Here is a 24,726-nt window from a genome sequence, read left to right on the forward strand (position 1 = left end):
ACTAGCATACTTTCCACAGGCTAACACAGCTAAGCAATCGTTAGCAGGTTCTAAGACAAATATCACATTTCCGACAAGCATTGTATCCTGACTGGTTTTATGTTCAAAAACTAGACTATGAATCACAATTTAAACTGCAACTGTGAGACTCACCAGGATATTCTTCACAGAAAACATTAATTCCGTAGCGCAACACGTTACAAGACTGAATATCCACACAGCTTCGCGCATCTAGCTCCGTGCAGGCGGATGCAGTGAAAGAAAGTCACCACGCACGCGCTATGGTGCATTCATGGTACATGGGAAAACTCAGCATTTAACAAAACAGTAACACTTCAAATTAGAATAAAAACAGAATACAATTGGCAATAAAATAACCATGGGTTACACGTGGAATGAGTCTTGAGTTGAATATTTTTAATAGGCAAAAAATACTTATAGAATAAGTTAATAAGTAAATGTTAAAATTTTGTCTTTGTTTCTTTTTTTGCTGAAAATTGATCCGATCCGTGACTTAAAACTGTGATCCGATCCCAACCGTGAGATTTTTGATCCGTTGCACCACTAGTAGCTACACATATTTGATTTGGCAGTTCTTACACTGGATGGCCTTCCTGGCACCCACTTAAGGGGATTTGCATCTCCTACTGGGATCTTTCTCCTGTTAGACAAACGTGTAAACAGCTACACAACATTGCCACTGCTCTCTCTAAATGTGAGTTGATGATGTCAATCAAACAATCACTAAGTGGTCTGATTAAATATTAAGTTGTAGAATGAAATTAACAATTGAATAAAGGTAATCACTAAATGTTCACAAATGAATCCATTAATCACTAACAAAGTGCTTCCATTTGAAAAAAATAAACAAATAATTTTTTTAAAATCAATGAGCTTTATTACTGATATGCATATTGCAACATCGTCGGGTTTAAGTGAGCCAGCAGCAGGCAGTAGCATAAGTGACGTTTCATATATTAAAATCATGCATAAAATAGACACACACCTACCTCCTGCTACAATAAATATAAAACACATCACCAAGGACAGATGCTCAGAGGCAAACACAAACTGCTGCTTCTTGATCTCAAGGAGCGTGTGAGGAATGTGTTGCCTGCAAGCAGAATTAAGTCATTATTTTAAAGACATAAATCATCTCTTCATTCAGATGAGTAACAGTTTCTGTAACTTAGATGAGTTGCAGTTTTTCACACTAAAATCATAGATAAAGCCTGGAGGAAAGAACTTGTAGCATCAAAAATTAACATTGTTGTCAGGTTCAGTGATCCTAACTGCTTTTGGTGAACTGTTCGTAACTAAAGTTGTCATCTTGATTCACTCTTTTGAGAGAGGAAAGATTCAGTTTTAAAGATTTTTTAAGAGTTACACATACAAAACTTGAAACTATTTATGCTGTTTTATCTCTGTCTATTACAGAAGCCTTGTGTTGAAAACTGTGTGACTGTCACTGTTGTAACTTGTAGAAATGTTGTTGGTGTGTATGTAAAAAAAAAAAATGAAGCATTTGGTTGAACAGCGCCTGACTTTGGCTACGTTCACACTGCAGGTCTTAATGCTCAATTCCAATTTTTTGATCAAATCCAATTTTTTTGTCTGCTTGTTCACATTACAAATAACATGTGACAGCAAACACGCTCTAGTGTGAACGGTTCACAGCCCTCAAAGCAACCCGGATGCGCAAAAGAAGACATCACACACAACACGCTCTGTTTACGGAAGTAAAAATGGCGGCTACAGAGCGAGTAGGTGCTGTTGCAGCAGTTTGTCAATTTCTGCACAGTCGTAACCCTCAGAATCTTGACAAATTAATCACAGAAAGGAGGACACTGAGAAAAAAAGAGAGCCTGTGCTTTAACAATGGCCTTGTTTGGAGCAGTGGCTGCTACCTCCGTGCAGAGGTATATGTGGACACGGAGTCAGAACCAGGAGTGGTGGGATTTGGATCTGAGAGGCTTCACTGACACAGAGTTCATCCACAATTTCAGGATGTCAAGACAAACATTTGAATATCTCTGTCAGCGCCTATCAGCAAGAATGCTTAGACAGGATACTCATCTCCGCCAATCCATACCTGTGAGCAAGCGCGTTGGAATCGGGCTGTATTGGCTGGCAACAGGCGCATGTTATCGGACCATGTCAAACCTGTTCGAAGTTGCCAAATCCACAGTTTGTTCCATCCTCCATGAATTCTGCTTTGCAGTCCGCTATGTCCTCATGCCTGAGTACATTAAATGGCCTCGAGGAGATGACCTGATACAAGTTATTGAAGGCTTCAGACAGCGATGGGGGTTCCCACAGTGTGCCGGAGCAGTAGATGGGAGTCACATTCCCATCACTGCTCCTGAGGACAATCACTGTGATTATTTTAACCGTAAAGACTGGCACTCTGTCATCCTACAGGGCATCGTCGACCATAAATTCTGGTAAGCATACTATGATCTACTAATTATGAAAAATTGGAAGGAAAAAAAACATGCATTTGAATGGCTCAAACGTATATACAGAGCTGGGCAGAGTAGCCAAAACTCTAGTATTGTAACTCTACAATCCCATTTCTAAGTAAAAGCAAAAAGTAGTCGCCTAAAGAATTATGCAAGTAACCGTTTGATCATAACTGTGATGAACATTTTGTGTTGTTTTCCTTCAGTCTCTCCGTTTTCTCCTAATTACCCACATCTTTCCTGCCTCCTGTGATTGGTTTCCCTATGCATTTAAACTCACTTTACTTGTATAGTTTTTTTATGTAACATATTTTTAAATGATTACTATTACTATTACTATTACGGACGACACAACGGTGGTGGGTCTCATTAGCAACAGGGATGAGACCGACTACAGAAGTGAGGTGAGACGCCTGGCCACGTGGTGTGTTGACAACAATCTCTCTCTGAATGTGGAGAAGACGAAGGAGATTGTTGTGGACTTCAGGAGAATGCACACCCAACATGCTCCTCTGACCATTGACGGAGCGTCTGTGGAGAGAGTGAGCAGCACCAAGTTCTTGGGTGTGCACATCACAGAGGATCTCTCCTGGACGTACAACACCACAGCACTGGCCAAGAAATCACAGCAGCGTCTCTTCTTTCTCCGCAAACTAAGAAGAGCAGGAGCACCAGCCCCCATCATGTACACTCTCTACAGAGGCACCATCGAGAGCATCCTGTCGAGCTGCATCACTGTGTGGTTTGGAGCCTGCAATGCGTCCTGTCATAGAACCCTCCAACGCATAGTGAGAGCTGCAGAGAGGATCATTGGTGTCTCTCTCCCCTCCCTCCAGGACATTTACAGCACCCGTGTCACTAAAAAAGCCCTTTGCATAGCGGCTGATCCCACGCACCCAATGCAAAGCTTCTTCAAGCTGCTGCCGTCAGGGAGGAGACTGCGGAGTCTCCAGGCCAGGACCAGCAGACTGAAGGACAGCTTCATCCATCAGGCTGTCAGGAAGCTTAACTCCCTCCCGATTCTGCCCCCTCTCCCCTCTTCTCCTCCATGGTCTCACTGAACTCTGTCACACACACTCTCTGACTCACTCACTGGCCTGCACCAGTTACCAGTCACTTTGTGGAGCATTGGACTGCCATTACCTCATAAGACTTTGTTGTTATACTATCTCTTACCGTATATTACTAAATCTCCATTTGCACTATTTGCCTATTTGCACTACTCTGCCTGGTTTACACTCAATGTCATTTACCCAATGTCACCAATGTTACACCCAATGTCATTTAGAAAAGCACAGTGTGGAGAAAGCAAACGAACTCAACAACTTCTTCAACAGGTTTGACCAGCCCACAACCCCCCCACCCTCACCCTCCAATCCTCACTCTCCTACCTCCCTCGCTTCCCCCCCTTCCTGACACCATGATACCCCCCTCCTCCAATCCCTCTCTCAGCAGCAAGACATCTCCCCCCCCCTCCCCTCCTCCCAAACATCTCCCAGTGTCACAGTGGATCAGGTCAGGAGACAACTGAGGAAGCTTCGCCCCAGAAAGGCAGCAGGCCCAGACAAGGTGTGTCCTAGGATGCTAAAGGCGTGTGCTGCTGAACTTGGGGAGCCGGTACAACGAGTCTTCAACCTCAGTCTGCGACTGGGGAGAGTGCCCGCCCTATGGAAGACATCCTGCATCGTCCTGGATGGGGGAAAAGGCACGGTCAGGATCCTGTTTCTTGACTTTTCCAGTGCCTTTAATACCATCCGGCCCTGTATGCTTCAGGAAAAACTGAACAGGATGGAGGTGGACCCCTGCCTGGTCGCTTGGATCTCCGACTACCTCACCGACAGACCACAGTACGTCAGGCTGAAGGACATCACGTCTGACACAGTGGTCAGCAGCACAGGAGCACCACAGGAGCACCACAGGGAACTGTGCTGTCCCCTCTTCTCTTCACCCTGTACACCTCTGACTTCTGCTACAACTCTGAATTATGCCACATTCAGAAGTTTGCAGACGACACAGCCATCATGGGGTGTATCTGGGATGATCAGGAAGAGGAGTACAGAAGTCTGGTGAGGAACTTTGTCGCATGGAGTCACACAAACCACCTGCAACTCAACACCTCAAAGACTAAGGAACTGGTTGTGGACTTCGGGAGGTCTAGAGCAGGTCCACTGCCGGTTCAGATAGCGGGGGAGGAGGTGGAGGTGGTCAACAAGTACAAGTACCTCGGGCTGTGGGTGGACAATAAACTGGACTGGTCATGCAACACAGAGCACCTGTATAAAAAAGCACAAAGCCGACTGTACTTCCTCAGGAGGCTGAGGTCTTTTAACATCTGCAGGAAGCTCCTGAGGATGTTTTACCAGTCAGTGGTTGCTGGAGTCCTTTTCTATGCTGTGGTGTGCTGGGGGAGCAGCACAGCAAAGAAGGACTCATCCAGGCTGGAGAAACTGATCAGGAGGGCTAGCTCTGTGGTCGGCATGAAGCTGGACACTCTGGTGACAGTGGCAGAGAAAAGGACATTAAAGAAACTGATGGACATTATGGACAATGCCAGGCATCCTCTGCACACGGCCATTAACAACCAGAAGAGTCTGTTCAGCAACAGGTTGCTTCTCCCCAAGACAAGAACTAACAGACTTAAAAACTCCTTTGTCCCACACGCCATCAGACTGTTTAACTCCTCTCTGGAGGGGAGAGGGAGGGGAAACAGGAGGACAAAGGAGGGGGGAACAACTAAGCTGTAGTGCCTCTTCACCTCACTGTGCAATACCTTTTGTGCAATACTTTTGTAAATAGTCAACAGTGCAATAGACCTCAATACTTGAAATGTGCAATTCACTTGTATTTTTATTTTTTATTCCTATTTATTCTATTTATCCCCTTCGTATATTTTATTTATATTGTCTCTGTATTTATATATGTGTGTGTGTGTGTGTGTGTGTGTGTGTGTGTGTGTGTGTGTGTGTGTGTGTGTGTGTGTGTGTGTGTGTGTATATATATATAATATTCTGTAACTCTGTAACTTCTGTCGGTGCTGGGCTTTTTTGGAAATCGAATTTCCCAGAGGAACCCACCCGAGGGATTAATAAAGTTCTATCTTATCTTATCTTATCTTATCTTATCTTATCTTATCTTATCTTACCCTTACCTGAATATTGTATATTGTATATTGCATAGCTTTCTTGTTAAATTGTATTGTATTTATTAAAATTTTTACTTTTTAATTATTTTATTTGCATTTTTTAATCACTCTCTTATATTTAAATGTTCATTTGCTATTTCATCTAGGGTTTGAGAGTAACGAAATTTCTATTCTCTGTATGTCCTGTACATGTGGCAGAATTGACAAATAAAGTTGACTTTGACTTTGACTTTGAAATCAATGAGTGATCCTTTATAAATTGTCATAAGTAATCAAGTGTTGCTCAATGTAGTGGTGAACTGTTACTTTTACACTAGTACTATAATAGTAACAAAATATGTTGCAGTAAAACTACTCTTAAAAGGTCAAACTTATACTACCCACCTCACAAACAGATTTCATATACTTTATTAAAATATATTGCATTTTCTGGCACCCATACCCAGACCAAACAGTATTGTTTGACTGATGGCCCGTAATATAAAGACTTGTTTTGGACTTTACGTTTTGCAATTTTGCCTTAAGTTATGAAGTTATTTTGCTGTTTATGGCCTGATAATTATCCTTATTGCTGTTTTAGAGAGGAGCAGTGCTTCAAAGGATACTTGCAGATTTCTGTGAGAATCTGCAGATTTACAGTAGAAATAAAATGTTCACTTTTCTCAAACGTTGTCTTTCCAACAGTTTCACTAACATCTACACTGAATGGCCAGGAAGCGTTCACGATGCCAGGGTTCTCAAGAATTCTGAGATACACACAATGGCAGAGAGAGGGAAGCTATTTCCACCAGTCAGTATCTTTGAACACAGTGAATTGTAATTAAAATTGTTTTATCATTCCTCTTTGTTGATGTGTGTCACCTTGTATTCACATAATCTTAGGTTACAGAAGAAATCATGGGTGTTGAAGTTCCAGTCTAACTGAAGAACAACAATACTTCAACGAGCGACAAAGCAGAGCCAGGATGACAGTGGGGTGTGCATTTGGCCAACTTAAGGGTCAGTGGAGGTGCCTTGGGAAACGTGCATGCTGCACACTCCACAATGTGTGTGAAAAAACATGGTGAAGCCTACAATGAAACTGATAAAGCTGATCTGCGTAATTCTAGAGGTACCGAAGGAGGCATCTTACCAGATGTTCAGCCAATAAGAATCAGAGAGGTGCTGACAAAATTTTTTCATAGTCAACGTTAAGGCACAAAAGCCATGGTTTCATCTCATTGTCAATAAATTTGAGCTTGAAGTTTAAGTGATGCATTCACAAAATTTAAAGTAAAGCATTCAAAGTAATTTTTTATGGAAAATATTTATTTTGACATGTGTAACATGTACACTTCTTCCTTTGTGTACTGAAATTGCAATGTTGTTTGTCTCAAAACATTGCAAAACTTTGCATATGAAAAGCACAAATTAAATCTGAAAGACCCACTGTCCTTCAGCAGTACTGAAAATCTCTAACAACAAATATAAATCATTTTTGGATTGTCATGAATGAATGACATGACATGACATGAATAGCATAAGCATAACGTGGAGCATGTCCAGCATAAATAAAATAAAATAAAATTACCTGTGGTAGTTTCTGTGTAATAAGCAGGAAACAGAACTGCATAATGCAAAACTGTTTCTATTTAATAACATATTAACAACCTATTAAAACAGGTAATTATTACCTGGAAACCACTGTGCTATGTAATAAGCAGGAAACAGAGCTGCAAAACAGACAGACAGAAAGACACATATAGGGAGTGAAGAATTATTAGGCAAGTTGTATTTTTGAGGAATAATTTTATTATTGAACAACAACCATGTTCTCAATCAACCCAAAAAAACTCATTAATATCAAAGCTGAATGTTTTTGGAAGTAGTTTTTAGTTTGTTTTTAGTTTTACCTATTTTAGGGGGATATCTGTGTGTGCAGGTGACTATTACTGTGCACAATTATTAGGCAACTTAACAAAAAACAAGTATATACCCATTTCAATTATTTATTTTTACCAGTGAAACCAATATAACATCTCCACATTCACAAATATACATTTCTGACATTCAAAAACAAGACAAAAACAAATCAGCGACCAATATAGCCACCTTTCTTTGCAAGGACACTCAAAAGCCTGCCATCCATGGATTCTGTCAGTGTTTTGATCTGTTCACCATCAACATTGCGTGCAGCAGCAACCACAGCCTCCCAGACACTGTTCAGAGAGGTGTACTGTTTTCCCTCCTTGTAAATCTCACATTTGATGATGGACCACAGGTTCTCAATGGGGTTCAGATCAGGTGAACAAGGAGGCCATGTCATTAGTTTTTCTTCTTTTATACCCTTTCTTGCCAGCCACGCTGTGGAGTACTTGGACGCGTGTGATGGAGCATTGTCCTGCATGAAAATCATGTTTTTCTTGAAGGATGCAGACTTCTTCCTGTACCACTGCTTGAAGAAGGTGTCTTCCAGAAACTAGCAGTAGGACTGGGAGTTGAGCTTGACTCCATCCTCAACCCAAAAAGGCCCCACAAGCTCATCTTTGATGATACCAGCCCAAACCAGTACTCCACCTCCACCTTGCTGGCGTCTGAGTCGGACTGCAGCTCTCTGCCCTTTACCAATCCAGCCACGGGCCCATCCATCTGGCCCATCAAGACTCACTCTCATTTCATCAGTCCATAAAACCTTAGAAAAATCAGTCTTGAGATATTTCTTGGCCCAGTCTTGACGTTTCAGCTTGTGTGTCTTGTTCAGTGGTGGTCGTCTTTCAGCCTTTCTTACCTTGGCCATGTCTCTGAGTATTGCACACCTTGTGCTTTTGGGCACTCCAGTGATGTTGCAGCTCTGAAATATGGCCAAACTGGTGGCAAGTGGCATCTTGGCAGCTGCACGCTTGACTTTTCTCAGTTCATGGGCAGTTATTTTGCACCTTGGTTTTTCCACACGCTTCTTGCGACCCTGTTGACTATTTTGAATGAAACGCTTGATTGTTCGATGATCACGCTTCAGAAGCTTTGCAATTTTGAGACTGCTGCATCCCTCTGAAAGATATCTCACTATTTTTGACTTTTCTGAGCCTGTCAAGTCCTTCTTTTGACCCATTTTGCCAAAGGAAAGGACGTTGCCTAATAATTATGCACACCTGATATAGGGTGTTGATGTCATTAGACCACACCCCTTCTCATTAAAGAGATGCACATCACCTAATATGCTTAATTGGTAGTAGGCTTTCGAGCCTATACAGCTTGGAGTAAGACAACATGCATGAAGAGGATGTGGACAAAATACTCATTTGCCTAATAATTCTGCACTCCCTGTATGTATGGTGACTGATCCACACCACCAGGATCTACAGCAAGGACACTGGAATGTCGTATAGTAACAAAGGGAGGGAAGGTAGTTAGAACTGAGGTGATTGAACTACCAGAAGGGAACAGACATCGGGGACCGCTACAACTACCTGGGAATCCCCCACAGGCAAATGGGAACCATGAAGAGGCTGCTAGAAAAGCTGCAACCACCAAATACCTGCAGAGGGTCGGATAAGTCCTGAGGAGTCAGTTGAATGGCAAGAACAAAATCTACTGAGATCTACTGACTTCCGGCTTGAGTGAACGCTGGCGCGTCTGGCTGCCGCTACTCACCGGTTCATTTTTCGATTATTTGGATTTATTTGGATTAATTGGATTATTTGGATTCAGATTTGAATGAACAGGGACATTCACACTCAGCACCAGATCGATCTCTGCCAGGGATTGAATTGCAACTCTTGTCCTCAACTTCTGTGATTTCAGCTGAATGTGTTCTCACGTCTTCTTCTCAGTTAGCGGCACTAGCTTAACTGTTTGAGCTATTTTAGCCTACCTATTCGTTGCTCCGGCCGGCTCGGCTCCTTTTCCTCCACACAATCGAAGATGCGGACCAAGATGTTCCTGAGCTGGTCGGCACTATTTTGGATTCTCCTGACGCTCGTCTACCATCCTACGGCTGGACTGCTCCGCTATACAGCCGCTGAGCTCCTGTGCCTTCGTGGGCAGCTATCGCTCCCGTCGCCGGCGGAGCTTCACTACCAACCGGGCATCACTTTCCAGCCTCGCCGGAGATACATCCATCGCGGGTCCCGCAGGATTTTCCATAACTCCAATGGAACTAAATCGTTCTGGTCTGCTACTCGCCGCCCTCGCAGGAACCCTGATCGGGCTGTCAACCATCGATCTCTAGCCCACCTGCCTAGGGCGCCCACCGCGATTAGCAAAAAAGAAGATACTCCACTCAACTTCGGTCTTCTAAACATTCGTTCATTGACAAGTAAGGGACCTCTCATCCAAGACCTCCTATCTGACCGTAAGTTTGACTTTTTCTGCTTAACTGAAACCTGGCAACAACCTGATGACTTTCCTCAGCTAAACGAATCTGCTCCTCTGGGGTTTGTTTACTTTTCTAAACCCCGCTGCTCAGGTCGTGGGGGTGGTCTCGCGATCCTTTTTCGCCAGCACTTGAAAGTCCTGCCAGTTAATGTTGATACCTTTAGTTCTCTAGAGGTCCTTGCATGTGAGCTGACTGGACCCATTCCCACTATCATAGCTACTGTATACCGCCCCCCCAAACCTAACCCTGTCTTCCTCAGTGACTTTGCTAATCTACTAACCCATCTTTCATCTCTCTCCCCAAATGTGATCTTGGTGGGAGATTTCAACATTCACATGGACAATAATGACCCTCTGCTCACCAGAGACTTTTCCTCCTGTCTCGAAGGTTCTGAATTTAAACAATTTATCGACTTTCCCACTCACTCTAAAGGACACACCCTGGACTTGGTCTGCTGTTCTGGTCTTACTCCCTCGAATTTTTCTGCTACTGAAATCCCCATAACTGACCACTTCCTCCTTTCATTTAACCTCACTCTCTGCTGCTCTTCTACCAAGCCAACCCGTCTCATCTCGTTCCGCAACATCAAGAACATTGATATGGACATTCTCACTAGCAGTTTGGACAATGTTCAGATTCCGGACTTCTATTCTACTCCTGATGATTTGTTGTTATATTATAATAATTGTCTACACACTGTCCTTGATTCTCTGGCTCCTGTAAAAACCCACTCTGTTTCCTTCGCTCGCTCTGCTCCCTGGTTTACCTCTGACCTCCGAGCTCTGAACGCCAAAGCTCGGCAGCTAGAGCATAAATATAAGAAATCTGGTTTAACTGTTGATTCAGAAATCTATAAATACCACGTACTTCAGTATAAAGACTCCATTAACAAGGCCAAACAAAGCTTCTACTCTGGTATTATCAGTTCTTATGAGGGTAATGCAAGGACTCTGTTTTCAGTTTTCAACAAGCTAATTCAACCCCCCAACGCTTTACCACCGCACTTCTATTCCTCTGAAACATGCAACTCCTTGATGCTGTTCTAGACTACGAAAATCAATGACATCCACCAGCAACTCAGATCAAATGTTGTGTCTACGCCCTTTCCAGAACCTCTTCTCCTTTTTGAGCCGTTTTCCACTTTTCATCTTGCTGATTTATCTGATATTTCCGAGTTAATATGTAAATCAAAGCCTGCCACATGTCATATTGACCCCATGCCCATGGGGCTTGTGAAATCCTGCCTCTCTTCTTTTCTCCCACTCATTTCTGCTATCATTCACTCTTCTCTCACCACCGGTATCGTTCCCTCCTTATTGAAGACTGCTCTAGTCACTCCTATACTGAAAAAACCTTCCTTAGATCCTAACAACTTTAACAACCTTCGTCCGATTTCCAATCTACCCTTCATTTCTAAGATACTCGAAAAAGTGGTTGCAGCTCAACTTCATTTACACCTGATTAATAATAACATCTACGAGAGATTTCAATCTGGATTTTGCTCATGTCACAGTACCGAAACTGCTCTACTTAAAGTCACTAACGATCTTCTAATCGGAGCTGACTCTGGTCTTCTCACCATTCTCGTCCTTTTAGATCTGAGCTCAGCCTTTGACACCATTTCTCACTCTGTCCTTCTAAGCAGACTTTCCTCTCTCGGCATCTCTGACACACCCCTCGTCTGGTTTCAATCATATCTCCTCAACCACTCCCAGTTTATTCAACTAAGATCATTCTGCTCTCGTCTATTCCCCGTCACCTCTGGTGTACCCCAAGGCTCAGTTTTAGGCCCTCTTCTCTTTATAATATACATCCTCCCTCTAGGTACCATCTTCCGCAAATTTGATCTTCAGTTTCACTGTTTTGCTGATGACACCCAGTTATATCTCTCTTGCAAACCTGATTCCTCCCTCCCACCTTCTTCCCTTACAGAATGTCTATCCGAGTTGGTTTACCTCTAATTTTCTAAAGCTCAATGAGGATAAAACTGAGATCCTCCTTATTGGCACCAAATCCAACCTTTTGAAGGCAAACCATTTCTCACTCACCATCGATAACTCCACAGTTTTCCCTTCTCCTCAGGTTAAGAGCCTTGGTGTCATCCTAGACAGTTCACTTTCCTATAAATCTCACATCAATAATCTCACCCGTTCTGCCTACTTCCATCTACGTAACATTAACAGATTGCTTCCTTCTCTTTCCACCCAGTCTACGTCCATTCTTGTACATAGTCTTGTTACCTCCCGTATTGACTACTGCAATTCTCTTCTGCATGGTCTCCCCCAAAAATCCCTCCATAAGCTTCAACTGGTTCAGAACTCTGCTGCTCGCATTATCACCAGAACCCCCTCCTATCAGCACATCACCCCTGTTCTTCAGTAACTTCACTGGCTCCCTGTGAAATTCCGGATAATTTTCAAACTTCTTCTGCTCACCTTCAAGGCCATTCATAACCTCGCTCCTTCTTACCTTTCTGACCTGTTAACCACCACTTGTTCTGCCCGTTCACTTCGTTCTTCTTCTTCTATCCAGCTTACTGTACCTTCCTTCCGCCTCACCACCATGGGAAGCAGAGCTTTCAGCTGCTCTGCTCCCAGGCTGTGGAACTCTCTGCCCCCTGAAATAAGAAATATTGGTTCTCTCCCCCAGTTTAAATCCCAACTCAAAACTCATCTGTTCAAATCTGCATATTCACTGTGAATCCACTGTTTGTTCATTTTATCTTGTGCTTGTATTTTATTGTTCTTATTCTGCCATTGTTTTACTAAGTGTTTTATCCTATTGTAAAGTGTCCTTGGGTGACTTGAAAGGCGCTCATAAATAAAATTTATTATTATTATTATTATTATTATTGAAATCCGGCCTATCAACACCTACGCCCTGCCTGTGATCAGGTACCCTGCTGGGATAATAAGCTGGCCAAAGGAGGAGATGGAAGCCACTGATATCAAGACCAGGAAGCTCCTGACCATGCAGGTTTCACCTCAAGTCCAGCACCCTGAGGCTGTATGCTGAGTGGAAGGAAGGAGTGAGTGTCAGTACCACAGCCCAGGATAAGACAACAAACATCTACAAGTATATCAGGAAGATGACCACAACTGACCACATGCTCAGTGCCTCAGGCAGCGGAAACCGAAGAAAGAGGAGGAACCATCATGGAAGGATCGGCCACTGCACGGTATGCACCACCGGCAGATACAGGAAGTTGCTGACAACCAGAAATCCTACCAGCGGCTGGAAAAAGCTAGACAGCACAGAGGCACTAATCATGGTGGCACATTATACAGAAACATCTGTGCTGAAAATGGCCTGGAAGTCCCGAGGTCAAAATGGGAAACATCCCCTGGGGTGGTCGAGAATCCTCTGATAGAAGACCCGATTTTGAAGAATAAAGGCCGCCCTGCAGGGGTGAGTGGGGATAGATGCACTCAATTGGACAATTAATTACTTGTCTAATGACTATTCATCTGCTGATGGATCCAAAATCATTGGCCTTTAAAACAGGCACAGTGATGCAATGTGAAGACAAAACGACAAGTGGCAAATTACACAAAAACATATTTTCAGAAAATCTAGAAAATATATGTGAATAAGAATATATTAACATTTGTGTTAACATGGAACACTGGGTTACTAAGGAGTGTTTACAAAAAGGCAACAAACAAAAACAGTAGCCTACTTCATCCCTTCATTGAGGAAAGCAACCATAGGAAGTTTATGGGAGTTAGTGAAAGTAAATGGAGAACACCTTCGGAATCACAGCAATGCGTTAGCTTTTTGAACAGGGGAAGCGTATTGTTTAAACTGCCTCTGTATTTCAAACAGGCAGGCACAATGCTGCCTTTTCTTGACATTCCATTAAAGATGCTGTTTGCAGCTTCAACATGGAGAAGAAAAGGGCTGCAGGAGGAGAAGAGAAAGGGGAGGAGGATGAATGATGCAGATTTTACTTGAGTCATACTGCCATCTAGTGTCACCTCACATATCAACAAGTGTTTTCCATGATGCTGAGCTTGAACATAAAAATAGACCAGATTTTTTTGGTCTTTGGGAAAAATCGTTATATTCTGTACACAGCAGACTAAAGATAAGATAAGATAAGATAACCTTTATTAGTCCCACACGTGGGAAATTTGTTTTGTCACAGCAGGAGTGGACAGTGCAAAAGTTATGAGGCAAAAATTAGAATACAATAAGAATAAATACAGTACACAGCTTTAGCACAAACATCACTGTCCTTCAGGTTAGGGCCAGGCCATTCAGATGTGAGTAAACCATGATCACTTGTATTGGTTCAGAGTGACCACAGGACTCAGCTCACAAACTCTCCTATGTGCACAAGTAATACCAAATACCCTCATAAAAACAGCCCAGGCCCTGCAGCTTAAGCCCAATAAATTGTAGAACTAATTCATCCCTGGTTCAATTTAACTGCTAAAGCAAAAATATGCACCCGTAAGAGGCCCAGGGCTGTGTGCAGTGCAGCTCATAAAGAAAGAAATGTTTGCATATGTTGTCTGTGGTGAGATGAAGTAGCTCATGTCACGTAGGTGATACTACTGGAATGTAAATTTGTAGAATATACACTGCAGTATACTGTTTCTCAACTTAGCAGGAGCTAAAATCATACCATACAAAATAAAAAAGTAAATGATGCTTTTCTCAAATAATGATACATGTTTCGGATGACTATGTGAGCCTTCTCTTAATCAATTGAGTTGATTAGTCCATTTATGATATGACGGAACATTGGTCTATCAGTACATACGTGAATTGATTAATTCTTATATTATGAAAAAATAATAATGATCAAATTAAATATATTGATACACCTTGTCAAATTATAGTATAATTCCTTCTACTTTCCAAAAGTACAGTAACTGAACTGAAAATGAAATGTTTTACACTGAATATGAATAATTGTCAGTAGCACCCTAAGAGTACATGCAGTAATAGAACTGTAACTGTTAACACCGCATGATGTATTAGACATATTAGTTTATAATTTAGTAGCATTTAATTCATCAGTTAAAGTATTTGATGTGCTGAAGCTCTTGCTCATCACTATATATGTCATAACTTCAACCTAAAACAGTCCTTGATATTTCAACATTATTCACACATCTTTCTCTGTCTTTGATTAACCATCTAAAATTAAAAATAAAATGCAAGATCTATGTAACAACAGAGATTGGTCCAGATGGATTGAGGTTCAGTTATACAGTACCTTAAGTTTGATAAGATAAGAGATCACATTTGTGAAAAATCCTGAAACTATCCAGCTGCCAAAAATAGATCACTAAGATGTGTGATATTCATTTTCACTGTAAAAAAAATCCTATATTTATATTATTTCAGTCTTTTATTGACTCACAAAATATGAAGTAAATCAGAAAACCAACTTGTCAGAGTTGTTTGCTAAAACTAGTTGGTTTTCCAGTCTTGCAGAAGGATGGTCTTGGTTTGGTGATGTCAGCCAATTTAATGACTAATGACTGCTAATCATATTGCTTAACTTGACATTTAACTTTCACTAATATGGGTGGTCATGTCAAAATATCACTTTTACTAACACTTCCAGGGGTGGCTGTAGCTCAGGAGGTAGGGTGGGGTCAAGGTTGGTGGTTCGTTCTCTTGCTGCTCCTCTTTGCACTAATCACTTCTTAGATAAGATACAGAACCCTGAGTTGTTCATAATGCATTTACACTACCAGTCAAAAGTTTCAGAACACCAATTTTTCCAGTTATTTCTTACAATTCAAGTTGTTCAAGTCCAATGAATAGCTCAAAATGGTAATAAGGTAAGTGGTGAACTGCCAGAGGTTAAAAAAAAGTTTACGTTACCCAAAAAATGAAAAATAATGTATATTTCAGAATTATACAAAAAAGCCTTTTCCAGAAAACACGAAATGTAGAAAATGTTAAAAATGTAGGGTTTCCCTACAGAGACATTGCAAAGAAAGTCAAGGTGTCAGTGAGTACACCATCAAAATGCACTCAAACTAGGACACACTCTCACAGGATAAAGTCTGGCAGACCTAAAGCCACAACTGAATCAGAGGACAAGTTCCTAAGAGTAAACAGCTTGAGTGATAGGCAGCTCACAGAACAACAGCTTCAAGCACAGCTAATCAGTGATCATAGTAAGCAAGTCTCAGTTTCAACTGTGAAGATAAGACTTCGAGCTGCAGGGTTGACAGGACAAGTTGCAGCAAGAAAGCCATTGCTAAGATGTCAGAGTAAGACAAAGAGGCTTGCCTGGGCCATAAAACACCGCCATTGGACTACAGAAGACTGGAAGAAGGTATTATGTACTAATGAATCATAATTTGAAATCTTCAGTTTATCATGCAGGACCTTTGTATGCCGTCGGGTAGGTGAAAGGATGGTTCCAGAGTGTGTGGCATCAACTATCAAACGTGGAGGAGGAAGTGTGATGGTCTGGAGCTGTTTTGCTGGATCCAGGGTCAGTGACTTGTACAGAGAGGCACCCTGAACCAAAACAGCTACCACAGTGAACTCCACTACTACTGAGAGTCACTGCTCACCTAATGCGGAGTTTTTAATGGTCAAATGCAGACCTTATTACCTCCCCAGAGAACTCACTTCTATCATACTCACTGCCGTGTATATACCCCCCGACGCTAATGCTAGGTTGGCCATGAAAGAACTTTCTGCAGCCATTAACAAACACCAGAATAAACACCCCGAGGCTGCTTTTATTGTTGCTGGCGACTTCAACCACACCAACTTAAAGACAGTCCTCCCCAGATTCCACCAACATGTCTCCTGCCACACCAGAGGAGACAAGACTTTAGACCATGTGTATTCCAACCTGGCTGGAGCCAGGCTGGAGCCATGTACCCCAACCAGAAGCCTTGGATGAACCGGGATGTTCGTCTCCTCCTGAAGGCCCGCAACACCGCCTTTAGGTCAGGAGATGCACATGCCTACAGTACAGCCAGGGCTAATCTAAAGAAGGGCATCAAAAAAGCCAAACACCATTACAAAAAGAAGGTAGAAGAACACTTCTCCAACTCCAACCCCCGATGCATGTGGCAAGGACTCCAGACCATTACAGACTACAGGACCACCAAACCCTCCCCTGCATCCTCTGATGTCTCCTTCCTCAACGAGCTCAACAACGTCTATGCTCATTTTGAGCGAGGGAACCCCACAACCACAACCAAAGCAGACGTGACGCCAGACCACCAACCTCTGACTCTCTCCCCTACCGATGTAGGAGCGGTGCTGAGCAGGATCAATGTCCACAAGGCTGCAGGTCCTGATGGCATCCCCGGGCGTGTTCTCAGAGCGTGTTCTGGGGAGCTTGCAGGAGTGCTCACAGACATATTCAACCTGTCCTTGGCCCACGCTGTGGTACCGGCCTGCTTCAAATCCACTTCCATCGTCCCGATACCCAAAAACTCCAACCCATCTTGCCTCAATGACTACCGCCCAGTAGCACTCACCCCCATCATCACTAAGTGCTTAGAGCAGCTGGTCCTAGCACACTTCAAATCCTGTCTCCTCCCCACCCTGGACCCCCACCAATTCGCATACCGCCAGAACAGGAGCACAGATGATGCAGTCTCCATCGCACTGCACTCTGTCCTCTCACACCTGGACAACAACAACACCTACGCCAGAATGCTGTTTATAGACTTCAGTTCAGCATTCAATACAATCCACCCCTCACAACTCATCAGGAAACTGACAGACCTGGGCATCAGTTCCCTCATCTGCAAATGGTTACTGGACTTCCTGACCAACTGCCCCCAACATGTCCGGCTGGATAACCACTGTTCATCTACAATCACGATGAACACCGGTGTACCACAAGGCTGTGTGATGAGCCCTTTCCTCTACTCCCTCTTCACCCACGACTGCAGACCTGCTGATGGTTCCAACACCATCATTAAGTTTGCAGATGACACCACGGTGATTGGCCTCATCAGTGACAACGATGAGGCCGCCTACAGGGAGGAGGTGGATCGTCTGGCTGAGTGGTGCGACAGAAACAACTTGCTGCTTAACACCGAGAAGACCAAGGAGCTCATCGTGGACTACAGGAGGAATGCTGACCCACATCCACCCATCCACATTAAGGGGACGGCTGTGGAGTGCATGAGCAGCTTCAAGTTCCTGGGAGTCCACATCTCCGAGGATCTCACCTGGACGACCAACTGCTCCAAGCTGGTCAAGAAGGCTCATCAGCGCCTCTTCTTCTTGAGGACTCTGAGGAAGAACCACCTGTCCTCAGACATCCTGGTGAACTTCTATCGTTGCACCATCGAGAGCATCCTGACCAACTGTATAACAGTCTGGTACGGGAACTGCTCTGCCTCGGACCGGAAGGCGTTGCAGAGGGTCTTGAAAACTGCCCAGCGCATCGCCGGAGCACCACTTCCTGCCATGAAAGACATCTACAGGAAGCGGTGTCTGAAAAGGGCTGGAAAAATCATCAAAGACCCCAGTCACCCATCACATGGTTATGATTATGCGAACGTGCACCCGGTCAAATCCTTCTGCTCACCGGACCTGGAGTACCTGATGATTAAGTGCCGGCCATTCTGGCTACCGAGGGAATTTACAGCAGTGATTATTACGGCTGTTTACATTCCCCCACAAGCCAACAATGACCGAGCACTCAGGGAACTGTACAGCGCGATCAGCAGCGAGGAAACCGCACACCCAGAGGCAGCGTTTATCACGACCGGGGACTTTAATAAGGGAAACCTGAAGAAAGTCTCACCGAAACTCCACCAACACATCCACTTCAACACTCGTGGAGACCGGCTACTTGACCACTGCTACACCTCTTTCCGGGATGCGTACAAAGCCCTCCCCCGCGCCCCATTCGGCCAATCAGATCACCGCTCCATCCTGCTCCTGCCCGCCTACAGGCAGAAGCTGAAACAGGAAGCTCCAACCCGGAGGGCGGTGCACTGTTGGACGGACCAATCGGAGTCTGCGCTGCGGGACTGTTTTGATCACACGGACTGGGAAATGTTTCACGTGGCTGCTATGGACATTGATGAGTACACAGACTCAGTCTGCGGATTTATCAGGAAATGCGTGGAAGATGTCGTCCCATCCAGAACAGTTAAATCCTTCCCAAATCAAAAACCCTGGATTAACGGAGATGTTCGCGCGGCACTGGCGGCAAGGAGCACCGCCTTTGCCTCCGCGAACACATCGGACTACAAACACGCACATTACCAACTCCGGAAGACGATCAAAGCAGCCAAACGTGAGTACAGGGACAGGGTCGAGCAACAGTTTGACAACCCTCGGAGTATGTGGCAGGGACTAAACACGATCACAGACTTTAGAGGGAAACCAGCACACCGCAGACCACGGCCTCTCTGTGTGAGGATCTAAACGTATTCTACGCTAGATTCGACACAGCGAACACCATGAGACCGGACAGTGTGCGCACCGCGGATGACGTCAGTGCACACACTGTGTCTGAGGAGGATGTGCGGAAGTGCTTCAGGAAGGTGAACGCACGCAAAGTTACTGGTCCGGACGGGATTCCCGGCCGCGTCCTCAAGTCATGCGCGGCTCAGCTGGCTGGAGTGTTCACACACATCTTCAACCTTTCCCTCTCTCTGTCTGTAGTCCCAGCCTGCTTCAAAATGGCCACCATCGTCCCTGTACCCAAATCCTCCACCATCTCCTCATTGAACGACTGGCGACCTGTAGCCCTGACCCCCATCGTGAGCAAATGCTTTGAGAAGCTGGTCAGGGACTTCATCCGCTCTGCACTACCCGACTCACTGGACCCTCTACATTTCGCATACCGCCACAACAGGTCCACCTGGAGAAGAGAGACATGTATGTGAGAATGCTGTTTGTAGATTACAGCTCAGCATTCAATACCATCGTTCCCTCAAAGCTGGACAGGAAACTGCAGGATCTAGGACTGAGCAGCTCCCTCTGCAGCTGGATCCTTAGCTTCCTGTCTGACAGACGCCAAGTGGTCAGACTGGGCAGCATCACCTCATCCCCCATCACACTGAACACTGGTGCTCCACAGGGGTGTGTACTGAGCCCTCTCCTATACTCACTCTACACCTACGACTGCACGGCCACTAACAACTCCAACATCATTGTGAAGTTTGCGGACGACACTACAGTGGTGGGTCTTATCACCAATGGTGATGAGACGGCTTACAGAGAGGAGGTCAGCGCCCTGACCCACTGGTGTCAAGACAACCATCTCACCCTCAACGTCGCAAAGACAAAGGAGTTGATAGTGGACTTCCGGAGGTGCAGAGAAGTACACACCCCCATCACCATCAACGGCGCTGCTGTGGAGAGAGTGAGCAGCTTCCGGTTCTTTGGTGTACATCTGGCTGAGGATCTTACGTGGTCAGTACACACAAACAAAACAGTGAAGAAGGCGCAGCAGCGCCTCTTCTTTCTCAGGAGACTGAAAAGATTTGGCATGAGCCCCCGCATCCTCAGGACCTTCTATCACTGTGCCATTGAGAGCATCCTCACTGGATGCATCACCACCTGGTATGGCAACAGCACCGCCTACAACTGCAAAGCTCTCCAGTGAGTAGTGCGGTGCTCTGAACGGATAATTGGAGGTGAGCTTCCCTCCCTCCAAGACATCTACAGGAAGCGGTGCCTGAGAAAAGCGGGGAGGATCATCAAGGACTCCAGTCACCCCAGCCATAAACTGTTCAGACTACTTCCATCAGGAAGGAGGTTCTGCAGCATCCGGTCCCGTACCAGCAGACTGAGAGACAGCTTCTTCCACCAGGCCATCAGACTGCTGAACACGTCATAGACACCTCACCTTCACTACTGGAACTTCAACATTATGCACTCCATACTGTACAGTAATGCCACTGTTTTGCACATGTCTCAACTCTGTATATTTTTATATATTTTATTTATTGTTTACTCTATTTAGTTTGTAAAATATGTGTACACACACACACACACACACGTAGAAAAATATTTAGTATACACATCCAGAAATGCATATACTATTATATATTGTACATATATTTATTAGTTTCAGATGTAGCCATTCTTGTTTACATTATTGTATTTGCACAACTCTGTTGCTTGTGAAGCTCGCACACAAGAATTTCACTCACATGTACTGTACCAATGTACCTGCATATGTGATGCGACAATAAAAGTGATTTGATTTGATTTGATTTTGATTTGACATGGACTCTTCACTCTCCTGCCCTCTGGGAGGCGCTACAGGAGCCTCCGGACTAAGACCACCAGGTACCGGAACAGCTTCTTCCCCACAGCTGTCAGACTCCTGAACTCTGCCTCCTGACATCTGACCCATGTTAACACATGGACTGAGCCTCCTCCTGAGCCTCTCCTCAGAGACCGCTGGGTCCACACGTGGCGGGATCATTCTGTCACGGTCTGGCTGGCAGACCGTGGGGATGTGGGGAAAAGGAGGACCCAGGCGCGGTACTCTGTGTATAAACAGTGCGTTTATTTACAGTGATGGAAAGTAACAATAAACCCCAGTGTATTCCCCAGACTCCCGTGTTGTGTCTCCCTCGTGCTCTCTGCTCCCGTGTCAGCACCCCCCGGTGCTCGCTGCTCTCCCAAGCCTTCCACGCTCCACCTGTGGGAAACAATAGCGGCAGCTGTCAGGACACTTGGAATGGCAGGCATACACTTTAAGACAAAACCTAGACAGGGTGACTAACGTGGAGTCTCATGCAATGATCCCGCGTCGGTGGGAGCTCCAAGACTCTCCTAAGTAGCTCCCCCGACGAGCCCTGATCAGCGGCAGGTGTGTGGCTTCGGGTGTGGCCAGTCCCTCCGCAGGGCCACACCCCTCAGGCCTGGAGGTGGCCGAGCTCCATCCTCCAGGCACACCCGCAGACATACACACCCATACCTCGCCTAAACATATGAGTGAGACACAGACTAACGCAGCACAGAGAAACACACATATGTACACGCACAGAGAAGGGGAAACGACACCAAAAATACATAATAATACACAGGTCCATGACTGCCCAGGGATCCTGGGTCGCCCAGTCCCAGGACCCTGACAGTACCCTCAAACACACAATAATAACATGGACTGAACCACCACTCACAACCACTAGCACTTTATATAGCCTCTGAATTATATCTCACTTATCTTAACTGCACAACCGTATAGCTCTGTGTAAATAATCATTCTGTACATTCGATAATTTTTAACCCTACAAATGTTTACAACTTGCATAGTTCCCATTTCTGTATAGCTGTATATCTCAGATTCTGTAAAGTTATTTATTTCATATTCTGTATAGTTTTTCATATTTATATCCTGTTCATATCCTGTACATAGCTTGAACTCACTACAGCCTGTACATACTTATAGTTATAGATAGGGATGGGTATCGTTTAGGTTTTATCCGATACCGGTGCCAAATCGGTACTTTTGAAACGGTGCCGGTGCTTAAACGGTGCTCAAACCGGTGCTTAAAGAATGGAGAACACAAAATTGGTCCAAAAACCTCTCATGTTCAGCTGGTTCACCAGGCCATCAGACTGCTGAACACGTCATAGACACCTCAGCTTCACTACTGGAACTTTAACATTATGCACTCCATACTGTACAATAATGCCACTGTTTTGCACATGTCTCAACTCTGTATATTTTATATATTTTATATATTTTGTTTACTCTATTTAATTTGTAAAATATGTGTACACACACACACACACACTTAGGAAAATATTTACTATACACATCCAGAAATGCATATACTATTATATATTGTACATATATTTATTAGTTTCAGATGTAGCCATTCTTGTATTTTGCTTGTTTACATTATTGTATTTTGCACAACTCTGTTGCTTGTGAAGCTCGCACACAAGAATTTCACTCACATGTGCTGTACCAATGTACCTGCACATGTGATGTGACAATAAAAGTGATTTGATTTGATTTGATTTGGTTTTTGTAAAAAGATAACAATGTTAGCCTTTTCTGCAGCTATAGGGCATATATGGTATCACTCTTGGCTGGAAGCAGTGCTTAAAAAATGGAAAAAACACAAACTTTGTCCAAAACCTCTCATGTTCAGCTGTTTCCCTCTTTTACTTTGGTCATTTTAGCCTTTTTGGCCAGGGTGAAGGGAGTATCTGCCATCAAACAAGAAGACAGCCGCATGTAGATATGATGATGTTTGCTAGTTCACCTTACATGCATTAATTTAATAACGTGGTTAGCCTACTCAACGTAAATTACTCACGCAGAGAAGAACGGCTGCTGCTGCATCATCATCCGTCATCATTTCTGCTACACTGGCAGGGCTAGGGGCCAGGACTCTCCTCTTCGTGTTTTTGGGTATGTTGCTAACTCCGGGTCCGATAACAGGCACCACACCGCAGTAGATGCGCTCGGTGTGAGGTCTCGCAGCAAGCTATCAAATACAGCGCATTTCTTGGTTTTTGGAAAAAAAAAACGCTATGCGTCGCCAGGTGTTTCATCGGATTTGAGGAGTTACCTCCTTTGACAGTATCAGCTTAAAGCACTTGTTGCAGGCTGCTGAGTTTGCATCTTTTGCTGTGAAGTACAGCCAGACTTTTGACCGCTTCGCCTTGGGCATTTTTAATCTGTAGCTCTGCATAAAAGAACGTACGTACCTGGCCCCGCCTACTATCCTCGGAAACGTAAAATGATTGGGTAGAAGTGTATCACAGCTCAGGAAAAAAAAGCACCGAAATAAAGCACCGAAATGTGCGCTGCTTTCGGTCTGGTTACTACCGTTTATGTCAGAACCGGTGCCATCATGGCACCGGACACCGGTATCCATCCCTAGTTATAGAATATTCACAACATACTTCATACCGTGTACATTATAACATACCATAATAGACCCATTTCTGTAATATACTCACATATCTATATTATTGCTAATATATATTGTAATATATCTATATCACTAAAGCACTTCTGGATGGATGCAAACTGCATTTCGTTGCCCTGTACCTGTGCATGTGCAATGACAATAAAGTTGAATTCTATTCTATTGAATTCTATTCTATTCTACTCTGGAGCATCATGCAATACAATCTGGTATGCACCTAGTTGGTCAGGGGTTCATCCAACAGCAAGATGATGACACAGAACATAACTGTGTATACTGTTGGGTTGACAATAAAACATTACTTGACTTGACTTAACTTGAAAACATGGATTTGCCAGTACAGTGTCCAGACTTAAACCCTATCAATCTTGTTTGGGATCAACTCTACAGAAGAGTGAAAGCAAAGCAACCTACAAGTGCCACACATTTATAGGAACTTCTGCAAAAGATATGGGAAGAACTTTCTGAAGAAAATTTGAATTCTATTGTAGAAAGAATGCCACAGGTGTGTTCAGCTCTTATCAAAGGTGTCTACTTTGATGAGTCAAACGTTTAGGATACTGTTGGGTCTGTGTTTCCACAAGCCCTGCTGGTTTAGAGAGTTATTCATTATGAAGAAAACAAGACAGTCAGCGATCGATCGAAGGGAGGCCTCGTCGGTATCTCAGAAACGCACTTCGAATCTCATAACGAATGGTCCCAACAACGGCCTCCGCTTGCTGCCTTTTATTGGGAAAACAGTTCACACAATACACATCACAGCAAAGCAACGCCCACCATTGTCATTATGTTCTTAAATTTGTACAGTCTTGGTTCAAGCAGTAGGATCAAGACATTCCTTCGATCCTGAGCACCTCTCTATACACACACACAGTGCCTTGTCTTAGAACCATTCCCCAA

Source organism: Astatotilapia calliptera, chromosome 11 (genome assembly GCF_964374335.1).
Source record: "Astatotilapia calliptera chromosome 11, fAstCal68.1, whole genome shotgun sequence".
In the NCBI taxonomy this organism is placed as follows: Eukaryota; Metazoa; Chordata; class Actinopteri; order Cichliformes; family Cichlidae; genus Astatotilapia; species Astatotilapia calliptera.